Source organism: Andrena cerasifolii, chromosome 3 (assembly GCF_050908995.1).
Source record: "Andrena cerasifolii isolate SP2316 chromosome 3, iyAndCera1_principal, whole genome shotgun sequence".
NCBI classification, from domain to species: Eukaryota; Metazoa; Arthropoda; class Insecta; order Hymenoptera; family Andrenidae; genus Andrena; species Andrena cerasifolii.
In genome coordinates this window covers 8,536,110-8,562,924 of record NC_135120.1, presented here as the reverse complement: position 1 = coordinate 8,562,924, position 26,815 = coordinate 8,536,110, and the positions used below count along the sequence as shown (strand labels likewise).

Sequence of the window (26,815 nt, the reverse complement as noted above, 5' to 3'; positions counted from 1 at the left end):
CGGATTTAAATCGGCACCATTCAGAAATCGTAATTTCGCTCGTCCAGCCACGTTAAAACGTTTTATCTGTTTGCCGAGCTCCATGCGCGGAACGAGCGGCTCCGAGCACGAAGGCGCGTTAAAGCGGCAGAAGTAACGGCAGGCTTACTTTTCCTTTATTCCCGTCCCCCTCGTATTTGGCATTTCCTACGTTCTAGAAACTAGCTGTTTACAACAACCTTAGTACCCGATACGATCACAGAATTATAGGGTAGACCGGGTCGAATCGGAGGAAAATATGAATTTAGTCCATATTTCTTACATCGCGATAGAAATGAGCATTACAATCGTTCGTAGTACCTCGTCCCTGTCCCCTGCACCTACCGCAACAGCCCGGCAATTGTTTTGAGTCATTGTTTGGAGCTGGCATACGTTTTCAGTGGTCCGAATCTAACCTATGTAAACTGCAATTCCGTGCTTAAAATAAAAAGTAAGCTGGGAAATTCTAATGCTTTTATTGTTATTAGTTTGCACGGTGTGCAAGTTTAGTATTTGATGTATTTTGGAGTATCATATCGTAATATGTTTATGTAATCTACAACCTTTGAAATACTTATATATGGGGCGAATCGGATTACTCTTATTTTCCATTTGAGTATTTTTATTATTATAAATATGATAATTGTTTATATACAGATGGTTCGTGCGTACATAAAAAAGAGCACTCAGGGATCACGGTGTCAAAAAAAAATAATAATAAAGGAAGCTGTGACAAAAATTAAATCTACAGAAATGACGAAAAAAAGTAAATTAATGGTCTGAAGAAGATGGCATTGTATTTTTCACCACAGGGTGAAAAATTAATTCGTCCACTTTCAGAAGATTGTCTGAGACGAGTGGTACCCCGAGAATTGTGCTGACAGAGGCGGTAAAAAGGGACAATATGAAGGGAATTATATTTTTCTAAGTTAATTCCAAAGATTTGTTATTAAAATTTGAGTTTTATCAGAAATTTTTGGGTGATCCGATTCGCCCCAATATATTGATATATATTAATATGTGTATATATATAATTAAATGCCAGCCTAACTATTTCTTATTCATTCAAATGAACTAAAATTACACTCTAGCAACGTAAAAATTTAATAAAAACATAGAAAATATAAAAATTCTCCGTACATCCTAAAATCTAGAACCTCAACCTAGATTTAAGCACAGGTTACAAAATACAACTAGAAATCTAGAACCTCCACCTAGATTTAAATACAGGTCACAAAATGCAACCAGAAATCTAGAATCCTCCATCTAGATTTAAGCACAGGTTACAAAGTGCAACCAGAAATCTAGAATCCAAGTTTCGGGGCGAATCGAATCTTTCCCACTTTTTCATTTTTTATTTATAAAAGAAAGATTTTTACGTTTAGTTTTAATTTCTATATATTCATGTTAAAGCGAAAAGTATATTGGTCACGAATACATATTAAAAAGTTAGTTTTTTAATGTCTGATTATTATTTTTTTACCATCAAACACAAAGTGATCCGATTCGACCCGGTCTACCCTACTCCAGAATGTTCAGAATGCGCATAGCGCACAGATCGTTGAACCTTTGAACCTCCGGGGTTGAAAGTCAAAATCGTTACTTGCGGAATCATCTAAAAATTCCCTCTCGAAGTCAAGAGACGCGGACGTGATTGGAACGTTCGAGCGGTTCCAGTTTAACAGCCAAGTTTCGGTTTCGCCAGTGTATCGACGCCTACATGGTTCCCAGGCCTTAATACCGTCATCGCACCCTTGTCGGGAAATGGAGTCGATTGGAATGTACCGTGGCGAACGATCGGCCGTTGACGGGCGTTTTAAATAAAACTCAGGCCCGGGAACACGGCTCGGAATGAACCGGAGGCAATATCGGCCTGGAACAAGTAACCGCGGCCGCAGAAATTGAAAATCCGCATTCTATCGCCGCGCCGCGCTGGGATAAACGTTCCTTATTCACTTATTCGCCGCCGTTGGAATACCTCGCACGTTGTCCGATCCTCGGCGCTGTGTTTGCCGAGAAACGAAAGTCCCCGTGAATTCGGGATGTTGCCAGCTTGCCAGCTTGCCAGCTTGCCAGTCAGCCAAGGCTCCCGGGGAAAATTCACCGCGTAACTTCTCGCGGGGTCGCGCTCTGTCGTTCGCTTTGATCTCCGGGTATTTGCGAATATGTACGCCCGATACACGGAACAAACGCAAACGCGAGCTAGCAGACGCCGGTGGCTACACACGCGCCCGCCGTATTCGTGGTCCTGGAAGATTACAGAATTCGCGGAATTAGGTGGCGGGCGCGGCGTACACGCGTGTTCCTGCAGGCTGCGCGACTTTGCGGGCTGCATGCACAATCGACCGACGACGACGGAGTCGGAGTTACGCGAGGCTAAAACGAAAGACCCCGGAGGAAGTGGGCCGAACTTTTGCGGGCTCTACTTGAAGCACCCGCGGCCAACCAACTTTCGGCTGGCTTCATGAGTAATGCAGTTTCTTTCTCTACTACACGGCGGAATGTGTTTTTAACTTTGCGGCTGTTCAGCCCGCGCAACGTATGGACGGGATGGAAAGCGCCGGACTGTGTGGTGGCCCGATAGACGTATAGATAAGCCTTGTATGATATAATTTTATATAAAGGAAGCATGTCTCCGTAGTTTTAATTACGATCGATTGGCAGATTTCTTTAGAATAATTGACCTTCGACGAGAAGTGTTAATCGCACACGCTTGATCGTTAATTTCCCTTTCTGTTCTCAGGTCAGTGCGGCATGGTTCGGGCACGAGACCGGCAACGTGAAATCTGATAATTGGGTGAGCGAATTACCATTTCACCGTGTAACATTCGAACTCCGATTCGTTTCTCCGAAACTCGTTACGATTCCTTGCTGAATTACGTCGAACATTACGCGATAAATCCTTCCCCTCGTTATTTCGTTATTTTTAATCGCAAATACGTGGCCTGGCTTGACTTTATTTAATTTCTCGTTAAACACAATCAGCCGGGGGTTGTAAAGCATCGCGCGCGAGCACACTCGCGGTAGGGAACGCTGTGACGTTTACAGTGTACGCAATTTATCCGAATACACGGTTAAAGCGAGTAGATTAATCTTACCAAAGGGAATTCGCTGTTCGCGGTGTAAATCATTTTTACCGTCCCGTAACAAGCTTTCAAATCAACTCAGCGAAACGCCGCGGTTCTGTTGCATTTTTATTGCCGCGGTTATGCGCACGTTCGATGCCGTTAAAAACATTTCCTCGCCGAGAATCGGGCAGATAGAACCCTCTCCGGAAGCATTGTGCGTCGGACCCAATTAAGGCGGTAAACGGCGCCGTAATAACGCAACAAACGGACGAAAAATATCATATTAAAAGTCCCCGGCAGTGTGCATCGACGCGTTTGATTTAATTAAAATTCTACAAATTACGGGTCTCCCCGGCCGCGCGTTTATCGGCACACGCGGGCCCGCCTTCTTTGCCGCCCGCGGATGCGCTAATTAAAACCAGAAGCAAATTAATTGCTGCACCTTTTTCCGCCGATGGCTGCATCGATGGGACACGAGTCTCGAGGCCCCGGGGGCGCCTCGAATCCCGCTAAATTCGGCTGCCACCCCATACCATCGGTGAACGTTCCTCCTCTGCATTCAAAGTATTTGCCAGGCTGCGTTTATACCGTCGCGATGAGTCACGTTGCACGGCCGAGGCACGTGCTTCTTTCAAGCTTCTTCTCACAGCGGGGCGGGACACTTCTGCGCCTTTTCCCATCGAAATCACCTCGTCGCGAGACTTTCAATTATATCCTGCGACAAAACGACGCCGCGCCGTGAGCACCCTTAAAGAAAACGGCAACACCTGTCAGACGATCGAGACCGTGGCCCCTCCGTCCTCCGCGGGGGCGGCGAACGTTGTTCTCGACATTGACGAATTTCGTTATTGAATATTAATCCTTGCGCGAGGTCGTAACGGGGCGGCGGTTTTCACCCGGCCTCGGACAGGCTCGTTACTTTTGAAATATCGATTTCGCGAGGCACGTCGACGTGTCCGTATCGAGATCCTTTCCTTCGGGAAAACGGCGACGCCCGGGGGGTGCTCGGTGGAGAAACGCCGTCGCGGCGCGGAGGCGGGAGCGCGTGCAACAAGCGAACATATTAATGGATCGTTCGCAGCGTCGTTTTACTATTGCTCGCGACAGAAAAGCTGTCGCGGATGAATAATAGCCGCGCCTCCTTTCCTTCCTCCCGGCGCGCGCGCTTCCACCATTCGCCGTCCGGAACTCCCTCGCGAGGTAACGCGGATTAATCGATACCGGGCGAATGTTTTCCTTTATTCGCGGCAGCCCGGCGAATCTGCACGGTTACTCGATTTAATTGATCGTCGAGAGCGGCAAGAACACGCCCGCCACCCCCGCGAGATTGAACGTGTGCCTGCGAGGATCGACTCGATTCTGACGCTTTAACGCGCCACGGAATTATTCATGTCACGTAGCCCGCGTTTTATGCGGCATTGGCGCCCCGCACGCCACCCCCTCGCGCCGCTCCCGCCTTCCGCCAGCCTCCAGTTCCGCGAATCCCGCGGAGAAAGGAGACGCGCCAGCACTTCCGCGGAAAAGGGATCGCGGCGGCTTTTATCCTGCCTCGTGGGCGCGTTTCGATTTCGCATTAAATTCTGCGTAATTGAGTTCCTCGCCGACGCAACGGCCGGGTATCCCGGCGAGGGTTAACGCCGGGAATAGATTCGCGGGGATGACTTTGTTCGTCTGTCACAGCCTCGGCCTGGAACCGCGCTTAGGATTAAGATAGATATTGGATCGAGATACGGTATTATACTCGGCTGAATTGGATTCGGATTGAACGCGGACTGGCACTGGCTTGGTACCCCTGATGGATTAAGGATTCCTACTGACTGCGGGGGTACACTGTGTTTTAAGAACCTTTTGGAACCACGGTCAATGGGAATTGCGGAACGAAGTTGAAACTAATGCGCGGACACGCGCGAGTCACGCTATCCGCGCGAATAAATTGCGACAAAGGGGTGTGTATGTTACGTTACGGGATTGTGCAACTTCTGCCGTACTTCCCTACGTCAACTAATTGCGACATCCCAAGATATATAGATAGCAACGGTCGCAGGCTTTCCACGAACTTTCCGGCGCAGATCCGCCACTGCACACAGGGGCGCGAACAACAGGAAAATACTACGGCGCCGCGGCCTCGCTGGGTAATTTGAATGCGAACACGCCTCGAAGTAATGCCTGCTCACGGCACCTCGGTAACGTCCATGCTTGTCATCGATGATTTCGGTGAATCGCTGTGGAAACAACGATTTTCCGGCAACGCGAAGGAAGTACCTACGTAGCGCCGCGCGTTACGAAGAGTAGCACGTTTCTTTTCTTCTTACGGACAACTGCAGTTAGAAATAAAAGATATGTAAAACAAATTTATGTTAAACGATTTTATTAAAAATATAGTGAAAACTAAATTAAAATGCACTAAACACTGAAAAATAATTATTTTCTTGTACTTTAATTTTGATGGTGTTAATATCAATTAAAATAAAATCGTGGTTTCTTAACAGTTTAATACTTCAACTTCTGGTTGCACATGGTGCCCCACGATTTTATTTAAATTGATACTAACACCAAAATTGAAGTACAAGAAAAGAATTAGTTTTTAGGTTTTAGTGCATTTTAATTTAGTTTGCACTACACTTTTAATAAAATCGTTTAACACTAGAGGAGTGCAAAAGGCGCGGTACAGCTGCCAGCTGTTATTAACCTTACCGTTTAAAGCTACTTAAAACTAAAACTAACAGAATAGAGTACACGAAAAGTAAATGTAGACGGCCAAATAACATAATCAAAAGTAAGAACTAACATCATTTGCGTGTAGTTGGAAAATATATATAATGTTATTAAGAAAGGAGGTAGTTCATGATAGTGATTCCTACTCCTACTTAATTGTTATATTATCAAATCATGATTGGTAATAAATAATATTTTCGTGAAGTACTAAATTGCAAATCGAAACCGATACTTTCGTACAAGCATGTAGCAGGTATTATATATACATATTTTCAAGTAGATATCAAATAGATATCGTAACAGGTTTGCCATCTGATCACAGAATTATCAAATAAATAACGATAATTTCGTACAGTATCAAACAAGTATCGATAATTTCATAAGGTATCAAACGAGTATCAATAATTTCGTAACGTATCATTACTTTTTGGCCCATTTCGATTATTTAACGTCGATATTATAGATTGATTCGTTCTTATGGATCAAATGACATTTAAGAACATGGTGTAATAGTGTTTATCGTTTGAATGATAGCACCCCCAAATTCGATTTTTTAAAAAAACTCAACGGCATTCGTTTGTTCATCGTATGCCCACGTTTGTCCATAAAAAATTTTCGTTTGCCCAGAATTTAAATAACAAATAAAAACCGCGAAAGAATGGGTATAGATGAAGCGATCGCGTTAAAGTTCGATTATTCTCGAAAATATTATCAAAATCGTTCTTTCAACGGTGCAGTTCGCTAGTTTAGATGTAGAAGAGATTTTCCCATACATTAATTTCGTATGCCCACCCTCCAGAATCGAATTATTAATAAAGATAGCCAAGAAGTGCGGTACCCGTTGAAGCGATCGCGTTAAAGTTCGATTTTTCTGGAAAATATTATCGAAATCGTTCTTTCAACGATGCAGTTCATTAGTTTAGATGTAAAAGAGATTTGCCCATGCATTAATTTCGTATGCCCACCCTCCAGAATCGAATTATTAATGAAGATAGCCAAGAAGTGCGGTACCCGTTAAAGCGATCGCGTTAAAGTTCGATTATTCTCGAAAATATTATCAAAATCGTTCTTTCAACAGTGCAATTCGCTAGTTTAGATGTAGAAGAGATTTGCCCATGCATTAATTTCGTATGCCCACCCTCCAGAATCGAATTATTAATAAAGATAGCCAAGAAGTGCGGTACCCGTTGAAGCGATCGCGTTAAAGTTCGATTTTTCTGGAAAATATTATCGAAATCGTTCTTTCAACGATGCAGTTCATTAGTTTAGATGTAAAAGAGATTTGCCCATGCATTAATTTCGTATGCCCACCCTCCAGAATCGAATTATTAATACAGATAGCCAAGAAGTACGTCGTTGGAAAGAATTCGAGAGTATCGCAGACATCTGTTTACGTTTCGACAGTGGCACTCGGCGCTGCTACCCTTAGGGTATCAACACTGCGTGTCGTCATCGAACGTGTCGAAACGTAAACAGATGTCTGCGATACCCTCGAATTCCTTCTAACGACGCACGAAAGTCAGTCGGTCTCCAGAGTTCGGACGCAACTCTTGCGAGACCGTGCATTCATTTACGGTTTGTGAAGTAACTGTGAGATTATATTATTTTCCGTTGTGCGATATCATTGCGGTAATTAGTGAAAAATGACTAGAAAACCACTCTGGTGATATTCTGCACATGCTGCAGATGTGTGAAAAGTGTGAAGTGTTCGATGAGCGATACAAATTTAAGTGTCGTTCCAATAAAGTGAGAAAGAGGTGTGTGCAACATTTTTTGGATAACATGTCACCAAACACCTTCAACCTTTACGGTAAGTACAATTGATTTTGATAATTCATTCGGGAAAAAACGAACGGAAAGGTATTCGGTTCAACGGGTACCGCACTTCTTGGCTATCTTTATTAATAATTCGATTCTGGAGGGTGGGCATACGAAATTAATGCATGGGCAAATCTCTTCTACATCTGGACAAACGATATGCATCGTTGAAAGAACGATTTTGATAATATTTTCCAGAAAAATCGAACTTTAACGCGATCGCTTTAACGGGTACCGCACTTCTTGGCTATCTTCATTAATAATTCGATTCTGAAGGGTGGGCATACGAAATTAATGGATGGGCAAATCTCTTCTACATCTAAACTAACGAATTGCACTGTTGAAAGAACGATTTTGATAATATTTTCGAGAATAATCGAACTTAAACGCGATCGCTTCATCTATACCCATTTTTTCGCGGTTTTTATTTTTTATTTAAATTCTGGAGGGTGGGCAAATGAAATCTAAGAGTGGGCAAACGTGGGCAAACGATGGACAATCATTTCCCACCGTCAAATCATTAAAAGTAGAGAATTCAATATCTGCCACATGATTCTATCGAGATTTATTAAAATACTACGATGTGGACAAGAGTCCACATTAGGCTACAAGTACAAATCTCAATAAGTAGGTACCTAAATACAGTTGAATGTAAGACTGATTAGTAGATTATAATTTTTATACCAAAGATAATGTTTATGGTTATTATATCGTTTTGATTTTCATTTAAAGATAATCCATTTTTGTTGGTCCGAACCTTCGTAAATAACCATTATTAATAAAATTCTGCTTTACTTCATTAGAAAATGAAATATTTCATCAAAAGGCAACTCTTATATCATAGTAACAACTTACCCCAATGCGATAACAACTTGCCCCATATAGGGGTAAGAAGTTCCGCTTCGATCAGCCACAAATAAATTACTTTCTATGGGAAACCTATTGCAATATATTAAACACAAGCTTAAAATCAGAAGATATAATAAATTTAACAAGAAATTAGTCAATAGTGAAGAGAATAACTACATTATTTTCCAGTCATTTTTTATGTTTTATCGAAATCGGAACTTTTAGCCCCGGCCTCCCCTACATACAAACATTCAAACAAACAGAGGATCGAAACTGAATAAAATCGTTTGAAAATGAAACGTGCTACTTTTCGTAACGCGCGTCGATATGTTGTTGGTTATTAAAATCAGCAGAGATCACTGCTGGATCAGTGAAGGATCGGTGACGCTATTCATCCACACCCATTTGTCCTTCGTTAAAATATTCATGAGCCAAGCAGCCTAAAAGTTCCCTGTTCCAAGCGCCACAATTTTTGCGAGACTGCCCAACAAGCAGCATTTTAAATCGCAATTACTTCTCGGTTACAAATGTTTTTTTCTAAGCGCGCGCGCTCCGCGTTTCAGAATAAAAATTCTCATTATTCCTGCGCCGGCGGAGTAATCCTGGCGAGCTCAGGAGCTTTAAGCCCCGTCCGGGGGAACACATTCTTTACAATGCACGCGTGGATACGTGTCTGGAGAAGTTTACTCGCGCGGATACGTCCTTCTCGCGCTCCCGTTTCCCTTACACGCGGCGGGCAGGGGAGAATAAGGGCCACGCTGAAGCGAGACGTAATTTTTTCCCGGATTTCTGAAGTCTCCGGGAGCTTCGGCGACCATCTATAAACTTACGAGAACCATCCTCCAACGCTGAGAAAAAGGAGGCAGAGAAAAGGGAGGAAACTCGTTATCATTTTGCTAATTCATTACATTTGTTTCAGTTTTCTGAGGCCATTAATTCAATGTTTATGTGTCGCGATAGGTTGCAGCACGAAACACTGTAATTAAACGAATTAACACGTTCCTTCATAAGACAACGAGCTCGCGCTTAATTTCAGTTAATTTCACCGTTTAAAAATGTTACACCGTTCTCGCTCCCGTTTAATCCGTCCTAATGTCCCGTCTTCCTCCACCCCCTTAAAACCGAGGTTTTAATTAAAGTTTATTCTATCCATCATCTGTCTCTTTAAACCCGTCCGAGGACTTACTTTTATTTCCGTCCGGCGTTCGTCGCTTAATTTCTCTCCTTTTCCCTGGTCTTCGTGGCCACGATTCTTTCCGCTTTACGTAGAGTGGTGTGGATCGACCTGTTCGCTGCAAAACGGTCTCTCGTCCGAGAAGGCCAGTTTCACGACGGCCGCGCTCTGTATTTCTATCGATGCGCCGCGGATACTTTTTAATTGCGTCAACGTTTGTTCAGGTACACTGCGTTTCACATTAGAGCATACTCGTTTCGCGCAGGGATGCACTGTTGATTGGTAGCAAACCGGCAGGGAAATTGCTACGACCAATCGCGAAAGTGCTACGACCAATCGCGTGTGGCAGATGCGTGGGAGTTGCGCAGATCGGTCGCAAATCGGTAGGGGCGTTGGTACACTCTTATATGGAACGCAGTGTAGTTCAGCTGGCTAAGTAATTCCGTTCATGATACTTGCAACACGTACACAGCCTGGTAAAACGCAATTTCTTCTGTGCGAATGGAGCGTTCGTATAGCATTCGTGATATTTCGGGAACATCACTTTGTTTCGCAGTCTCTCTCTGTAGCTCGAGCATATTTTTAAATTTCGATTGTTTTCCTTTAATCACGCGCGGAAACGTTGTAATCCAGGCAGCATTCTCGATCGGGTTTTTAGTGTACGGTAGTCAAATATTATGATAATGGAATCGCGATTGGACCTCCTGTTTTTTATTAACGCATCAAGCATGAAAACAAGCTGCTGTTTGCTCGATCCAGTAGCTGGATTCTCGTTGTTAGCGTGTAATTGCTGGTTAAAATTGAACTGCTATTTTCGAGAAAAAATGTTTTCGGATCAGGGGAGCGGACACGAGAGAATTTGTGTTTTCCAACCTTTGATTTCGCGATCGAACATCGCGCGCAATTATTGCCTTTACCGAGTTGCCCTTTTCGAGCTTTTAATTTAATACCAGATCCACCTGAGGCTAGTCACAGCCTGTACAGTTCTTCTGCTATTTGCCTTCTATTTAATGCAACCCCTGGCAATAAGTTTGGAAGCAAACGCAAAAATACGAAATTATCGAGAAACACCAATATTTTTTATGTATAATGTGCAACGGTATATATATGAAACTGCGTGGTAATGTTAAATTGGTCTATTTTAAAGTAAAGGCACCAAAAATAATTAAGAATTTTGTTTATTATATAATACAAAATATGGAAGAAACAAAATACCGTTGCATATTATACATAAATAATATTGGTGTTTCTCGTTAATTTCGTATTTTTGCGTTTGGTTCCAAACTTATTGCCAGGGGTTGTAGTAGAACTCGGTTTCGTGTTCGGTTATTTCACGAAACATGCTCGTACTTAATTGACGTTTTGCACATGTATACATTTTATATCCTTCCTAAGTCTACAAATGTCACCTAAAATGAGATACCTACTTACGCAAACTTGCCTCAGCAAGAATTCCATTCGACGCCCCAGAAGAGAAACAAAATCTGCTGTCTGCCACGCGACACGTTGAAATAACAATCTTCATCGCCTCTTTTAGCGTTATCGTCGAGCCCTTATTAAATTGCGGTTGTGGTCACCCCCGTTGGCAAGCGGCAGTGTTCCTTTTTTATAAAACGTGACGTCGGGACTGCGGAGATAATCGTTGTTGACCGTAACGGTAATTAAGAACAATTTAATGTCGGCAACCTACGACCATTAATTCGCAGCGAGTATGTACATATTCCCCGCGCATCCGCCGGTGATGTGGCCAGCGAGGGGCGTGCGAGCGCGTTAAAACCGGAACCCATCCAAAGCGTTTTTAGCGGTAGCCAGCCAGGAACGTTTTAGAGAAAGATTCGACTAGAAATAGCGGAGTTGTTTTGCAAAATTACGGGCAGTGGCCTGGAGCACAAATTGGCACACGCGTCGCCACTAGGTTCCTCTAAAACAATTACAGGCAACAATGGGAATCAGCAATCGGCAAAAATGAAATTAGAACGAAAGCATTCGCTCTGCGCTCAAATGTTTTTAGGGGGACACCACTGTGACGGCCGGAAAAGTAAGCCCATTTTAAAATTTTTTTCAGGAATAATTGACAGTTTTCAAATAATTTTTTTATTAGCTACCTTTAGTACAATGTTTTAAGAAACTATAAAAAATATATATATAGAAAAACATGCATAAATTTTAATATATATTAATTAATCTTCTAGACCCCCCACACGAGCTGGTCCAATGTGTAACTATGGAACAGCAGGTCCGAAATCAAATTTCTTTTTTTTTCTATAAACTATAAGAGTGTAGTTTCCGTTGTACGTGCGTATTCTTTGATTGAAAACAATTTGTTTGAAATATGCTCGAAAAAGTGTCCATCTTATTCGCGGATTTTCGAAACTTTTCTTGTAAAGCGCACCATTTTTACAAAAATAATTTGTTTAAGAAACGGGTACGTACAACGGAAACTACACTCATATAGTTTATAAAAAAAAAATTAAATTTGATTTCGGACCTGCTGTTCCATAGTTACACATTCGACCAGCTCGCGTGGGGGAATCTAGAAGATTAATTAATATATTAAAATTTATGGATGTTTTTCTATTTATTTATTTTTTATAGCCTCTTAAGACAGCGTATTAAAGGTAGGTAATAAAAATTTTCTATTAATACCGTCAATTATTCCTGGAAAAAATTCTTAAAAATGTCTTACTTTTCCCCCTTAATCTTCGCTCTATCCGTGCAGCGTGATGGAAAGCTTTCCCCGTGTTTCGCGAGAACTCGTGCGAATGAAATTTGAGGTTTCCGACTTGCGATCGATGGTTTCTTCCCCAGTAGGTATTTTTCAAAGAAAACATGACAATGATCATCGCAATCCTTTCGTCGCACTACTTTCCTCCATAGGAATAACTCTCTCCTTCAGCAATTACAGAATTCTTACGCACACCCCTATAGAAATTCGCGAGATCCGTGAAAATCGAGAATGAATGTAGCCTGTTTTCATTTGTAATTCGAACGAACCCGGGAGGCAAGTTTCATACTCTATTACGAGATGCAAAATCGCGTCATTATTTCAGTCTCGTTTCGCGAGATGGGAGCCGGCGAAAGTCCGGCGCTGAATACTTTGTAGAATCACGGCGCGAAAGATTAATATTCTCGTTTCATTGCGTCCCATCTCCGAGGACATTCAAAGATACCCACGGTTCTCCGTCGGACTCGGCCACTCAATTAGAACTGGAGTAACTACAAAGGAGTTGGTGCTTCGCATCTCGGGCCGTCACGGAATTCGTTCGGGGAATAAGTAATAACAATCTTAAGGACCTTGCGCGATGGTCGTTGACGGGTACGGCGAGCCGATCAATGAGATGATAGATTAAAAGCCGATCTTCGAGGTAGAGGCACGCGTGGCCTCGGCTAATTGGATGCAAATTCGGTATACGTAACCCAATAAATCGAGCGACCGCCGCGATCATCAGCTATTCGGCATAGTTGTCGGGAGACTTTGAATGGCTGGTAGCCGGTGGAGCGTCCCTAGCCATGGAAATTAGCCTCTGCGGCTGGCTCTATGCAGCTGATACCGCAGGGGACGTCCGAAAGAGCGGCGCGCGGAAAGGAAATACGCGAAGGGGAAGAAAGTAAGGAAAGAATAGTGCAGAAAGGTGGCAGCGGGCATACGTTCGAAACCTGCATAAGGATTCCCATATACGGCGGAGTAAATGTACTTCGAGCCCGTTTCAGCGCGCATAAACAATTACCGAGCTGTCTGCCTCGGCGCTGAAGCATATTCGCGGACGCGTCGACTGGTCGCGAGGCACGAACGCGTTCCCACGTTCGAACGGACGTGTTTTTCACCGGGAATGGCGCGATTTCGCGGGGAAAAAAACCCTCGTTCCAAGGGTCAGCCGCGCGGAGAGGGGCTTGGAGGGGTGAGAAGAGTCCCGGGGGTAATAAATAGGTGGAGAAAAATTACAGTTTGGCCCGATGATCGTGGACAATTGCTAAACCATAATAGCTGGGCGCGCTTGTTGAGAGAGAGTTACGCGCCCGCGCCCGATAGCCCGTCACATTCATAAACGGCGAGTGTCGTGTAATGAAAAAAAAGAAGAGAGAGAGAGGCAGAGGGTGGATCCGCCGGTGGGGAACGGGCGAGCCCGAAAAGAGCGTGCGAAATGAACCATGAAATTAACGAATGGCCCCGAATTCATATCCGCGGTCCCATTTTGCCCGGCCAATTAATTATTTAAAACCCTCGCGCCGCTGGAAACAACACCGCCCTGCTGATACTCATATTCGCGTTTGCAAGATGGATGACGGTGCGGCCTCCGACCACCTCTCGCGCTCCCCTGTTCATCTACGCACAGCTTGCGAACCGACCATGGCTCCCATCGAAAGCGTGCATTAGTGTGGTTTATGCTGTAAAAGATTTCCGGCTGAAAGCCCCGAGGCTTCTCATGGATAATATCCACGGTTGAACCGAAGAACAAGAAAGTTTGAGACTCTCGCCGGGCAGCATTGTCTTCGCAGAACACAACTGAAACTCTCATTATTCAGGGTTTGGATTTTACTCGACGAACCGCGGACGCACCTGAAGCTAACAAGGGGAGGACATCATGTGGTAGACACTGATTTTTATGGGCCTTGGCAGGGTGGATCTATGTCGAAAATAAGTAAATAGCTGTCCGAGCGTTTCTGCCAGTGGGTGTTAATAGTAGATGGTGTGGCCAGAATGTCGCCTTTGTACTTGGAGGGTGAGTCTCCGACGACACAATGTCACACTCCGTGCGGTTTTTAAAGCCACACGAGTTCACTGGATGTTGGTGATTGCAGTGTGATAGGTTTAATGGAATGATACACAGACACTGCAGCGCGTAACAATTAACAATAACGATATATTTTAACCACTACTGATTGAAATAAGTAACGGACAAGGTTGAGTTGTAATTGTAATACTACGCGATTGTAATGTCTCAGAAAGCTGTATGCTGTTCTGTCGATGCTTACAGTAAGAAGGTTTTGTTTCATCTGTTTTACAAAGTGTTCTCTCTGGCGCTACGAAGACCACGAAACCCTTGCGGGGGTGTGACTTAACTAGGAGGTGGTCTAAACTATTGCCCATTGGTTGAAACTGATGTAGCTTGAACGACGAAAAATAACTGGAAAGGGAAAGTGTGATTTCGGCGAAACCGAACCGATCAGCGCGACGTCGTGCCGTCTGTTTATTGTTGGTAAAGTCTGGAGAAGCGTACTCTCGACTCGGTCTAAGAGCCCCTATTCCACTACGCCGGTTGTAAATTCTTAGTCCCAAAGTGCTAGGTCCCGATTGACAGACCAAGTGTCTGCCACGATGCGCTTGGAGTTTTGAAAATAACATCGTATTGCTCAACAGTAGAGATATTTACATGGAAATTATTAAAAAATTCATAGTGGCCGGGGGGTTTTAATGGGTAAAAATCCCACATTACTCTGGCGCCCCCGGGGATTCCCCTCTGAAGGAGTCGGGGTGCCTATTGAAGATTTCCCTAAGTTAAAACAATAATTTATAAATAATATAATTTATAAAAAAAAATTTATAAAGTTTTTTTTAACGCGGAGACATCTTCAAAAGGCACCCCGACGCCTCCAGAAGGGAATCTCCCGCAGACGCTAGGGTAGTGTGGGATTTTTACCCATTAAAACCCCACGACCACTATAAAATTTTTAATAATTTCCAAGTAAATATCTCTATTAATAAGGCCCATTGGTAGAATCGCTCGGACACCTATTTACTTATTTTCGACATAGATCCATCGTGCCAAGGCTCATAAAAATCGGTGTGTACCAGATGATATCCTCCCCTTGTAAGTTTCTACTCAAAAGTGGTCCCACAGGGAATAACCCAGCAGCGATTAATTAACAGCAATTATACATTAGAATTAATTCGATCGGTTTCGACGTTCACCGACGACGATGCGCGTGAACGCTAGAAAATAGAAAACAGATTCGCGCGGCATGACTGATGGTTCCTATCAATCGACCCAAAACGCGAGATATCAGATTATACTTATTTTAAGATATTTCCACGCGGACGGCTGGTAATCGCGGAAATCTCGCGTGGTCACTGCTCATTGGAAGCTCGCCGAACGTGTCGGTCAGTGGACAACAAAGGCAGCCAAGATTTCGCGAATCGACAACAATAGACGCCAGCGGGGGGGACTACGTTTCTGAAATCGTCCGATCGATTCAGCAATCTCGCGTCCGCGGGGTGGGGATAGTTGTAAAACAATATAAACGAAGCCAGCAATTTCGCGTCCGCGCGGACGTTCTGTTTTCCATGATTCGGGGCTAACGAGCGACGGCTGCGACCCGACGCGCGGCCATTTCAGATATTCAGTCGTATTGCAATCGACATTGTCAACGCCCGCGATAATGCCCGATGGATAGGACGTGTCCAGTCAGCGTCCAATCCATTCCCGGCGAAATTACCGGCAGGCGAATTATTTCACCGCGAGGGGAAAGAAGAATTCGCCCCGCGACTGGGCGAAAAATCCAATGCGCCGTTCCGGTGAAAATGGAAGGAGCATGAAATTGAGGTTTTCCCATAGATTAACAGTGAATATTTCGATACGCCGACGCGCACGTACGCTCTATGAATCCCTCTGGCTCTCTCGTTTCCTGCCTTTTGTCCCGTTCCATTTCGGTTTCGCGTAACCGGAGCGTGAGTCGCATTCGAGTGCAGTTTAGGCACACAGGGCGCCGGTGTATGTATCGCGTCGATCGCTCGTGAAAGCGCGGGTCAAGATGAAAGCGCTAAATTAAAAGTAAGATTGATCGTGCTGCCGCGTTCGTTAACGTTGCGTACGTCTGTTTTACGCTGGCTGGTACTGCTCCCCCGCTCGAGCTCTCCGCCTGCTATATTGCCGCCGCGCGACTATTCGCTTTCAGTTGTCCGGTGTTGGTTTTCAATTGAAACTTTTGCGTCGACGAATCGATTCGGGATCCTGAAAGCCGCTCGGAGCTACTCTGCGATAGAGGCGTCATTACGGGGTCACGTTCCAAATGCTCGCCCGCTTATCTGTTCGCTGAAATTTCGATCGTATCGCATTAACGAAATTAGTTAATTTCATTCGTGAAATTGGTTAAAAGTCTACTAATTTATTACGCGGAATTTTGGAGAGCGATGGTCTCCCGTCAGGAATTCCTTTGAATATTCCTCGGTGTCTCCACTGTGTTTCTTCCACCAAATACAGAGATTTAGTCTTCCTGCAGCCAGTGTGTGTGCGAACCGAAGCTTACCACCAAGAAACAGCCACACCTAATCCTAATATTCCACATGGCTGCCTATTGCAATCAAAACCTTCGGTGTTCCGTGTCGCGTGTGAATTCCCAATTAATACGCGAAGCTTGTAACAGGAACAGCAACTGTTGGCCCGTGACTTCCCGTCACGTTTGTTACGTTCGTCGGGATTAATGCGATTTTTCGTCGAGAGCAAAACGCGAGTGGTATCAGAAGCCCAACAACAATGGCTAGGCCAGCAAGAGCTCTTGGTTATTACCTCAGAGTCCGTCGTTCCCATTAATTCTGCCTATTCAACGTCGCATTCCTCTGCGCTCTCCTCCCTCGAACGCACCGTGCCGCGCGTCATCCTCGGCGGAGCCAGCCCCCGATGGCTTTTGGGAGCGTGGCCATGCCGTCACGCTTATCCATTCTAGTGAAAGATAACAAAAGGCCCGCGCAAATAGCCCTTTCATCTCGAACTGTCACGGGATCGCGCTCTTGACCGATGCGATCCCACGATTACGACCAGACTTGATCCCTGGTTCGACTAGAAGGAATCGTGTTCCTCGGTGCTACGTATTCGAATTAGGGACTGATTGTATCTGAGTGACGTGACGCATTGCGCGAAGAATTGTTAGAGTAAATCTAGTTGAGTTGACGTGAATTGAAGGCTCGCGAAAAATGGACTGGGTAGGGGAGACCGGAGATAGTTGAGTAATTTTTAACATTTCTAATTTTTATAAATAGACCATTGGTATTTCGTTGACTTGTTGCATACCAAAAGTTTACAAACTTCATTAGGTATACAGGATTAATTTTTAAAATTGTTTTAATTTTGTCTAGGTCGTAGTTTTTATTATATTTAAAGTAGTGAGACGAATAAGTCAACAAACCTCGGCTGTGGGGTTAGTTGATAAATATGATGGGGTTAGTTGACTTGACATTTACTTTTCAGTTTTAACCCTTTGCCTGCGAAAGACGTACATATAGATCCTACGATCCACAATTTTTTTTTCACCCTTTCACATTGTTATTTTTTTTATTAAGTATCATGGTGTTAGATACTGTAATTATTTTCTACTTGTTTGTTATGGTCTATTTGGAAGCCCTGAGAGTTTGAAGGGAGGATAGGGTGTAAAACTAGTAGGGGTGAGTTTGGAAGGATTTGTGGTGGGGGAAGTGGATTAGAGCAGCTAAACTCTTTACCTCGACTGCATCTTGAGGATAAAAAGTGCGATTTTTAGTGGTATTCCTATGCTTAGTCAAGTAACCCTGTTCGACATTGTCAACATGTTAAGGGTCGTACGCACAAAACCTCCACGCACCGGATAAAATAAAATACCCTAAATTACAGTCAGTGTATCACCTTTGCACAAAATATTCATGAAAAAACATCGAGCAATACTTACAAGGGAAAACATCGAGCAATACTTACAAGGGAACTTCCCGAATCCGGAAATTCAAAAAATTCTGAAACTGTGAATATGTAGAGAATTTCCTCCTGATTACAACGCAATTTTTGTTTGCTGCCCAAAGTCAGTCTAAGGGGGTGTAATTGACCCCTGAAAATCCGGTTATTTTCCGGTTTTGTGTTTAAACTCGTGAACTGTAAAATAATTTTTACACCAAATGACAGATCTAATTAAAAGAAGTAACTTTTGTCTTGAAACTTTTTTTCTATCTCTTACAGCTCGCGAGTTATAACACAAAATTGGAAAATAGCCGAATTTTCAGGGGTTAATTTCACCCCCTTCCGAGTGAATTTGGGCAGCAAACAAAAATTGCGTTCTAATGAGGAAGAAATGTCCTACATATTCACAAAGTTTCAGAATTTATTGCATTTTCGAGTTCGGGATCTTCCCTTGTTAGTGGACAAAAATCCATAAATAGTCGAAACAGAAATATTTACTTCCCGCCGACCTTTTTAGATTTTTCATTCTCATTGATGGAGCACGCAAGTTTTCGTCACGGTGACACATTAAATGGCAAGCTGGTCATTCATATGCTTCAATATTGCGAATCGCAGCATAATTTATAACATAATACAACAGTTAAAGGGAATTAGTCAACTAATCTCGTTAGTCAACTAGCCCCGGTATCCCCTACCTACCATTTGAAATACCCAATCATGCCTATCGGGGGTTAAATGTGTTGTCGGAGCTTTTGAAAAGTGTTTAATGGACAAAAGGGGGACATTTTGATGAGCAGCTAATTAAAGTCGCCACTAACGAGCGCCAACGTTGATGCATTAAGTTTTCATACGATCGGCGGAGACTGCGGAAATCGCGAAAATGGGGACTTGTAAATTCCGACACATTTGAAAGTTTTTTTTGTCCGGGGAAGCGTGGATAAATTTATTCCCAGACTCGTTCATTAATATTAATGTGCCCGCGTGCCAGTGTGGCTGAATCGGTTGGGTAGGTCTTCGGAAAGGGAAGCGTGAAAAGTTTCCCTGGGTGTTTTACGCGTGATTACACGCGAGAAGAGGGGAAGTGAACAAACGTTGAGTAATTTTGCAGTCCAAATCTCCACTTGCGTGATGAAAATCAGTCGAAAAGATAAATGTTCTATTCTTTGAAAAGGTCCTTGTCCGCGTAGCCGCGTCTCCCTGTCTGTCCACATAATGGAGATTCTACTGCCGCGTTCCTCACTCTTCCACGCGCCGCAGTAGTATAACCACCGCACTCGAACCTCGTTACATCTTCTCTCCTCATTATCCCGGTCAAATATTTTTTTGCTGGACCTGCTTCTCATTTATTTCAGTACTCCACACATCGACCCGTTCTTCCAATTGATAAAACCCACGAACAATCCTCGGACATTAACGACTTACGTACAGAAAGATGGGCGAAATTTGTATCTAAATAAAATTTCGCATAACGAATAAAAGTGAAAACGATTATTCGCCATGTGTCGAATAAAAAAATTAAGTTTATTCGTCAAATAATCGAAAGTTAAAGTAACTTTTATTTGATCCGTTATTTAAATGATTTTTAATTTAGCGAATGCCCAACTCTTCCAACGTACAATCTCCCCAAAAGCCAATGTATCGACCGTTCCGCGTACAAAATTGTCGCTGCAATATACCGTACGTAAAGTGGAAAAGCGTCAAAAAGCGGATCATACGAATTGGATACATAATATTATGCACGTACTAAATGCTATTGAATCGCGTAACGTTTGAGAACGGAACGGTGCCCCGTCTGCTCCACGCCCCTTTCAAAGCAATCTGAATGTTCCTTCCACATTATCATCCGGGACTTTCGATTGCCTTGTGCGATAGGTAACTTATAGAACGACATCGTCAGAGTGGATGAAAGACGACGCAAGGAGTATTCCTCGCTGATCCGCGCAGAATTCAGTTTCGCAGCAAAGGCTGGGGAGCAGGAAATGTTCCTTTGTTTTCGTATACACCGCTGTCGCGAAGCATTGCCAGTGACGCCGGTAACAAAGAAAGATGAAGTTGCACGCACGGGGATGCAGGCAAAAGCGATAGGTTAAAGGCATTGCAGAGTCTGCGATTTCGAATTGCTCGCAAAAAGGATAGGCGGAAATAGCAGTTATATATCGACGTGGATGCTGATCGTCTACTGTATCGAGCGGTCCTGTATCATACACGATTTCCATTTTAAGCGGTAACAATTTAATCGGGCTAATTTCACGCAATTAATAGGCAGATGAAAGTTTAAGTGGAGGGATCAAATTTTAATAGGCGCATAGCGTGCGGGATTCGAGCAAATATCATAGTGGAATTCGTAACGACGGTTTCCTCTGCCGCGATATAGATTTTCGAACGTATTTCAACTTGCATCAGCATCACGGTTGGCTCGGTGTACGAAAATTGTCGTTTTTAAAATTAATTCGGGAACCGAGCTTTTTCACCCCGCTGGAAAGCCGCGCAAGCAGGCTTGAAATTTTCCCGCGGGAAGGGCAAGCGGAGTGTTTCGAGGTAATTTCCGCGCAATCAAAACTTTCATCATCTAATAGAACGTAGTTAAACGATATGAATAGACTTAAATAAATTCGGCTGATTCCACCGCGGTACCTTTAATTCCGAGAAGCTTGGTATAAAAGGAGCTCAATTAGATTACAGTTTTCTCTAATTTGCGCATGCGTAGTAAGAAGATTTCCAGCGTCATTAACGTCCGAAAATTGGGCGATGAAAGAGGAATAATCGTGACGCTCGTGTAAAGCACGTCCATAATTTTGTGCGACCTGATTCTCGGTCGCCCTGCCTTGTCGTTCCCCTGTCAAATCTGTCTTCGATCCAGAAATAAGGTCAACCTCGTTCGACCCAGGGACTCTCGGGGCGACCTTTTTTTCTGGCTGCCACGAATTCGACGTCGAAACGCGTCCACGATGCCAAACAATCCCAACATGTCGCTTTAATTACCGCTCGACCGTGGCATCGTCACGGGGGCCAGGTCGGAAATTAGACGTTCAAGTGAAAAGCGGCGCGGCTTGATTGTCTCGAAAGCCGGATCGATCGCAGGACCGATTAAATTGCTTCCCCGCCATGAACCGGCGAATGATCTTGACAGTTCCGTATCTCCTTTGTCAAACGACGATCGGTGCACCGTTGGTACCCCCACGAACCCAGCTCGCCACGTAATCGCGGCGGAATGTCACGCGTGAAAACCTAAGTGGAAACGCGCCATCGACCGGCTCCTGAGTCCACTAATATCAATTAGAATGTCAGCAGTTTCTGGGGGGAAAAAATTGGCGTACTCTAGTAGATTGCCGAATACAGATAAATAAATACGCTTTTAGGCGGCAGTCAGGGGGCTGTGCATGGGGCAGCCTGACAAATCGCTACATCAGCTGGACGGGAAAACTTCCAACCTAGGAATATATGGAAGCAGCAGGGGCTCTCTGATCAATATGTAGACGATGTTGCATTTGCAGGTGCCCGGTGTGTTCGTGGTATCGCTGGGTAACGTTATGGTTATTTCATACGCTGTGCATAGAGAGGGAGAGGCTCGTCGATCCACTCGAATGATCTACGCGAGGGTTCGACAGTTTTTTGTAGAGAAGGGTCGTTTGGGGTTACCTTAGGTTCTGCAGTCGAGTAGGGCTGGGACTATTCGAATAATTTAATATTCGAATATTTTACAAGTATTCGAATGCTATGAATAAACTTCGAATATTTGAGTATTCGAATATTTAAGTATTCGAATACTATTTGAATATTTAAGTAGTCGAATATTATTTGAATATTTAAGTATTCGAATACTAATGTATTCGAATAGTATGGTGTGAATTATAAATCAAGTTCTTTAGGTTCATTTTTCAGGGTGAAATCTTGTAGCTAATTTTGACCCACTTCACACCATACTATTCGAATACATCAGTATACATTAGTATTCGAATACACCAGTATACATTAGTATTCGAATACATCAGTATACATTAGTATTCGAATACTTAAATATTCAAATAGTATTCGAATACTTAAATATTCAAATAGTATTAGAATACTTAAATATTCAAATAGTATTCGAATACTTAAATATTCAAATAGTATTCGAATACTTAAATATTCAAATAGTATTCGAATACTTAAATATTCAAATAGTATTCGAATACTTAAATATTCAAATAGTATTCGAATACTTGGATATTCGAATTATAATTCCCCAGCAGTATATTTCCTCATTGATCAACTCGGACCCTGTAAACCGCATATGTAGTGTAGCTAATACATATTGTGAAAGCATGGACTTATTTGATGTTAACATAAGCAGCTTTAGATACTCGGTTTATAGTAAAACTTGCATAATTTGTGATTTATCCGTCTTAACTGTAATACCAATCATGTACACTAATGGGGACCCTTCCCCGTTTATCAATAAATAAATAAAATAAATAAACATTCGCCAAATAATTGAGCAACTGAAGTATTCCAATATTCGAATACCGAAAAATTCGAGAAATAGTCCCAGCCTTACAGTCGAGTTATTCTTCGCTTAACTCTTCGTGGTCACACCTTCTTATAATCACAAGTTGGTCACACGGGGTTCACTGTACCCCAGCATCATTTTTTGAGTTAACATTTTCGCATTTTTGAATCTTTTAACTTTTCAGTGGTAATTGTACGCTCGTAATACTTATACAATCATGGTCTAATAGTCTTGTTCTAGAAATGTAAATTTTGATATGATAAAATTTGTAGTTGAAAATGAGCGATTTTCCACGGTTGTGGGAAACAAGCGATTTTTTAATTTTGTTTTATATTTTTTTTCTTGCGATAAATCCCCGTTGGAAGTCGTAAAGACACATTTTAACTCGAAAATTATTCTCAGTGTACAATACACCCCGTGTGACCACGAAGGGTTAATGGTAACATGTAATCGCATGTGCAATTGTGAACTTTTTCAGTAGGTCACAGGAAACTCGGCTAGCGTACAACAATAGATCCCTGGATTATTTAGTTACTAGACGTCTCCGGTCTCTGTTCTCGATTTACCATCCATGTACTCCACGATCGATAAATAAGGGAATTCGAAGACAGATTGATCGAGTCGCGTCATTCATCGTCAAACAGCGGGTGCGAGGTTAGACGTCGCGATTACGATCCTGGCGAGCGTTATCGATGCCAAGCTGATTGCTCGTTATTCGTGCTCCTCGGTAGAACCGCAAACCGTGTTGTCGCAGCATTGCGCAATAAAATCGATGACCGACGATTTGACGAATGGCCGACTTTCCGCAACCCGAAATCGGGATTTAATTTATTTATGGATTTCAATGATAAATGGGCGCACTGGCTTGGAACAGTACCGATGGGACGTCGCGTCGCGATCTGTAATAACATTCTGTCACATGAAATCAGTTGTATGCTTTGAATATAGTTTTCTATCACGAGCAACGGCTACGTGTCCCGCGAAATAATATTCGCCCGGGAGTTTCAATTTACCGAATCGAGATTATCCGGCAGAAAATATCGCTCTAAAGAAACGTACACTATTTTGCTGTATCGAAGAAAAATATCGTTGGATTTTTCATCGACCGACAACACGATGATCTTCGATGCAACTGGGTGCAGTGGTTATCCACCCTGGTGAAATATCGCGGTGCAAAATATGTTTTTTTCTTGCTTCTTTTTAGCCACGCGCATAGAGGGTGAATGTGTAACGGCGTGACAGCGGGGCGGGGACGGACGGTCGGAAGTCACACCGCATTTGTTATCTTTACGGATGAGATTCTTCCCAGTCCGTAATACTGCCAGCGACGTTCCTCGAAAAACAGTGATATATTACCGCGATGCTGGTAACCACCGTAAATCCGACGCATAAAATCGGGGTAAACAGAGGGCTCGAATCTGAGCGTAACAGTTTTCACGGTTAATTAATTGATGGCGGATAGCAGGGTCCATAAATATGTGCGGGCACTAAACGTTAACGAAAACAGGAGAGGAGAAATGCTATAATTTATAAACGAACGACGCGACGCACTGCTATCCGAGGAGTGGAGAATTGGCAGAAGCTTCGAAACGGCGGTACGCCCCCGAAAAATAGGGAGAACATTCGGCGGAAGTTTCTACTATAATCTTGCGCCCTTCGCGTCGATAATCTAAGAAGATTGGAAGCTTGATAATTCAAGTTCTCCCGTGACGATGACACGGCCAGATTTTACTATGGCAATAAATGCGTATCTGGAACTTGCAATTTCGACAGTAGCCTATGGCCGAAACGACCTAAGGGTAGCTCGCGTTTACAGGCTAGTCGTTAATTACGTTTAACGTCGCCATCAGCGAGGCTGGTAGACGTACCGTTCTGATGGAACGTAAATTAACTAATCGACCTAGTCGTTCGAGATATTCTCTGAATTCCCGTCCGATTCACCGTTACTGATTTCACCAATGACATCGGGCAGATGTACACAGGGCGTTGATTAAAGCTAGACCGATTTGACACATCAGAATAATGGAAAAGTGTGATGCACGTATGTTCTACTCCACTGCTGCTGTGCCCTCGAGCCGATGAGTCCATAGAGCCTGCAGATTCAGTAACACCGAATAAGATATTTACATCAGCATATCTCGGGCGGTGACCACCTGCACGCTTATCTACTCTGCTACTTGGAAGACGGTAACTACCCAAACAGTTGGGAACTCCTGGGCCAAAGTTTCGGGGGTGGGTCCCCCTGATCCAGGGCCAGCGAGCCTCGTCTGCCCAACGCGACAAAGTAATTTTCGCGAAGGGGGAAAGTGGAATTAAAGGGAAGTTATAATTAAGCACGTATTCGAGCGTGTCCCGATACGTACCGCTCGTTCAGGGAATAACAATCGGCCCTCTCCAGTTGCGGAGAGCTCGGTACTCTCGTCGAAGAGATCATCATCAGCCTTTGTGCGATTCAATGTTTTTCCGGGGCGTTTGTCGGTTCCTAAAGTTTCCGCCGACTTCGACCGTCTTATCTCTGACTCTCGGTTCCTTTCTCTTTTCCGGTTCATCCCTTTGTCCGCGTTTCTTTCTCCAGCCCTCAGAGCCTCTTTCTCTGTCCCTTATCTCATCGTCGTTGACTGTCCGCGCCCTCTCCCCCGTCGTGTTTCCGTCTTCCAGCTATTTCAACCTCCCCGGGCAATTCCCTTTTCCGTCCCCCACGTTCCTTCTCCGCTCTCCCGCCCTTCTGCCGGTTCTATCGCTTTTCTTCCGCATCCAGCGAGCCTTTGTTCCTCGCCAGTCATCTTCCGCGCCTCTACGCCTTAAAAGGACTCCCCCCCCCACGCGGGGATCGTCACGATCGCATAGTCGAGGACTTTCGACCAGGAAGTTTCGGCAATTTAATTATTAATTACAAAGAGGGCCGCGTCTGTTCCCGCGACGGGGGCAAAGCTCGGAACGGGAAAGGGAACGGTGCGGGAGTAAAGGCGCGTTTCCAACGTGACAAGGAATTTAATATTAATACCCTGCCTCGAAAAAGAGAGACACCGGTAGATTTCTTCCTCTCGGAAGGGCCGGATTACAAGGCACTTCTCGAGCACTTGAGAAATATGAATTCCGAGGAACGACAATTTATGTCCATCCAGTGCGCGAACCTACTACCGCGACGCACAGGATAGGAATGTATTTTCAATACGCCCTGTTGTGGAACATCGTGTTGGCTTTAGTCAAGGATGAAGCTCTCTCCGGGACGATGGGGCCCGATTAATTTACAACCCTGCCAGAAATAAAGCGACTCCTTCGGTCCTGTTCGAACTCGAGCAGCCCAGACAACCGCGCAGAAGAATAGGGATATATTTTCGGCGGGCACGCGATCGAACAGTTTGTAATTAGACGAGCGAGCTCTCGTTGTCCATCGGAACGCTCGGAAAGTTGTTGCGCGGCGTGCAGTGGAGGGTAAAACGGATTGTTCCGTGGGCCGCGTTACACGTTAATTCAGGAAGTAAGAGTCGGTCGGGTCGACAAAAGCCGCAGTTAAGGGCACAGAGCACGCTCAAAAGACCGTGGCCGGGGCTTTGGCCGATTGCCCGTGTCTTTAACCACCTCGACCTCTCGTTTTATCCGCGCCCGAAAGCGACGCGACGCCGACCACCACTCTTCACTGGCGTCGTTCCTCAAGGGGGCGGAAGCTGCGATGCCACGTTTAGACGGAAGGGACGTGACGTTAAATGGGTACACCTAATATCCACGATCAGCCTGAATTATACGACAGTCCTTACCGCTCATTTAGTATTCGGCGAAGATAATTTCGCGCGAATCCATTAGGCACCGGGACCAGAGGCGTTAAGTTTCGTCCCCTTTCCGCCCGGTTAACGAACGGATGTTGAAGGAGACGTGGACGATCGAGGGACGGGGACCAGCATCGTCGAGTTGATCGGTGTCTCCCTTCGAGATAAAGTACCGATCCCCTTGTGACTTATGAAGCAAATGCCTATGGGAAATGGGTGTGGGAGGGTTCCGCATTGGAAGATGGAGTGCAAGAAATGAGAGAAAATAATTAGTGTGA

At 44.1% G+C, this 26,815-nt stretch overlaps 1 protein-coding gene across 4 annotated transcripts in view; it reads left to right on the top strand.

The window, feature by feature from the left end:
• The window catches only part of Kek5 (leucine-rich repeat, immunoglobulin-like domain-containing kekkon 5 protein), a 256,658-nt gene that overhangs the window by 126,829 nt on the left and 103,014 nt on the right, over nt 1–26,815 (top strand). For 2 of the 4 annotated variants that reach the window (XM_076808518.1, XM_076808520.1), the window contains one exon: nt 2,762–2,815. The exons of the other annotated variants lie outside the window; for them this stretch is intronic. The gene's annotated coding sequence lies outside the window, so the exon portion shown is untranslated. The remainder of the gene's footprint in view (nt 1–2,761; nt 2,816–26,815) is intronic. 4 annotated transcript variants of the gene reach the window in all.